Source organism: Aegilops tauschii, chromosome 6 (assembly GCF_002575655.3).
Source record: "Aegilops tauschii subsp. strangulata cultivar AL8/78 chromosome 6, Aet v6.0, whole genome shotgun sequence".
In the NCBI taxonomy this organism is placed as follows: Eukaryota; Viridiplantae; Streptophyta; class Magnoliopsida; order Poales; family Poaceae; genus Aegilops; species Aegilops tauschii.
Window position 1 is genome coordinate 53,509,758 of NC_053040.3, and position 2,388 is coordinate 53,512,145.

General features: G+C 43.9%; 1 long non-coding RNA gene across 1 annotated transcript; it reads left to right on the plus strand.

Moving 5' to 3' along the window:
* The first annotated feature begins 379 nt into the window (after window positions 1–379).
* Window positions 380–2,072, plus strand: LOC141025526 (uncharacterized). Its single transcript, XR_012187139.1, has 2 exons — window positions 380–1,554; window positions 1,640–2,072. It is a non-coding gene; the product is annotated as an uncharacterized lncRNA (long non-coding RNA).
* Window positions 2,073–2,388: the final 316 nt, after the last annotated feature.

Here is a 2,388-nt window from a genome sequence, read left to right on the forward strand (position 1 = left end):
CATTGAACTTTTTGTATTATACTTTTGATGCACAATGAACATTTGCATGGTGAACTTTTTCATAATATACGGTGAACATTTTCTTAATAATGTAAGTTGTGCGGCGAACTTTTTATGTAATACAAAATGTGAACAAAAATAAAAAGGAAACACAAAAAGAAACGAAAAAAAGAAACGGAAAAGGAGCCAAATCAGAAAATAAAAAAAAACCAGAACCATATACCACTGAAAAACTGAAAGCAAAAAACCACGGAAGAAACGAACACATAAACGCAAGAAACAGTAACGAAAACATCACGCGAATCGCATACGTGGGCTGGCCCAACTATAGGATTGGCCCGTGTGAACGTAGCCATTCACAAAGAAAGAAAAAAGAAAAAAAATCACAAAGAAAAAGAAAATTCGAATCTCCCTCCCTTAGCCCCGCGCCAAAGTTTCCAGCGCGCTCCTCCCCGCCTCTAATCCCGATTTCCTCCAAACATTTCGCGAAATTTTCCAAGATTCGCAGGCTGTTGGAGCCTTCCGACCAAAAATGGCAGGAAACGCAGATCCTCCGCTCCCTCCACTCCTCTCCAGCCCAAAATTTCCCCTGAAACTCAAATCTTTTCACCCCCCTCCCTCCCATTCCCTCCTACCTACCTCCGCTACAAGTACCCATGGAAGATCTTCCCAGTCCCATCCGCTCCGATCCAGCCACCTCGCCGCCTAGGCCTAGCACAGCACCGTGCCCAGATTCCCAGAGCGGCAGCTCTTCTCTTCTCTGATATGGCAGTTGACCGCGCCGACAAGGAGAATCTGCCGCCTGCGTCGGCGGCCGCCGCCCGTCCTCATGGCGTGGCCGTCAGGAGCTGCAAGCTGAAGCGGCTCGGGAGGGCGCAGAGGCGGGTGCCGCTCAGGGACATCACCAACCTCTTCGTTGCCGAGTTGGCGGTCGCTGAGTGGCAGCAGGCCCTGCTCCAACAGCCGCACGAGGGGTCGGCGGCGGCGGAGCTGGCCGTCAAGAACGGGCCTGCCGGTGGTGCGGCTCTGAAGCCTGGCAGATACTTGCTCCGGAAGGAGTTTAGATAGCTACCAATTGTACATGGATTATACTTCTTATGTCATTGTCCAATGATTCGTTGGACAAGATTTGGTTGGATTGATTATAGGAAATGAACTGCTGAAAGAAAAGAAATACAGTAGAAAAATATGTCAAATTGGATTCTTATCGATTAAAGGTGTCATTCTAATCGGAACCTGGAGCTCTGCAGTGACATATTTTGAGGAATTATACTTGGACTTGAGATCTGCTTCTCCCCATCTCTAGCTGACATCCACAAAATATTGCCCATATTTTTCTCATGTCTTCTGTACGAAAATTTGGTTATTGCTGTCCAGCAGCGTTTTTCTTCTAGATTTGTCATCATATTTTCTTTGTGACATGTTGTCAATGGTAATATTGCATATGCACAAGCTTTTGATTTATGTTGTTCTTCTATTCGGTTGACTTTCTGTTTTCAGATTTTACTGTGACTACCGATTTGATGTATCTAAATTGGAGCCAGTAGTTGCAAGGTTTGTTAACATATTCCACTCTTCTACAACCTCTGTATTTTTGTTAGTTATCTTATATAATAATGTAATCTCCATGAATGTGCAGCCACATTCCCCTGACAACCGTGCTCAAGCAAGATAATGCAAAGATGTCAAGACTAACCAAGTCTATATTGGTTCTTGCACTGGTTGTAAGACTGAGGACTTCATTGCTGCTGCAAAGATGTTCTTATCTTGGGTCAGAGGCTTCAAACCTATCATCATGTAGCATAGTGATATATAGTCAGGATTATGTTTAATTTTCTGCATTTTGGCATACACTGAGGCATTGGCTATGTATTTTGAAACTTACAGAGTATGATTATTCCAGTGGTTTTGTACTTGTATTGTAAGTTTCTTATGTTGTCTTCCCTCTGCATACTATGAACTTAACAGAGCAGTTGTTAAAATAGGAAGTGTTGTAGGTCTTTTGTAATTAGGCATGTTAGTGGGCTACATAAGCTTCTCCTGCAGCACTAATGAATGGGCTAGTCTTATTATCATGACAGGTTCAGTATGCACTTTGCATTCAATTGGATGTACTTTCAGGACTAACTGGCAGTTGTTTGGGTTCAGGGACACGCATATTGTTTTTGTTCTTACTGCAAGAGCCTAATGTAGGCCAGGTTTGGGTTCACCTACTTAGTCCCGCATACTTAGGTGACATTTCCTGTTAGGTGTGGGGACATATGTATAGCCTCCCTGTACCAGGATCTGGTGGCAAAATATGCTCCCAGATTTTTGAAGAGGTTGGTTGTGATACACCAGCTAGTCCTAATTGTGGCGCTGTTTGGGCACCAGCAAGTATCTTCTAAT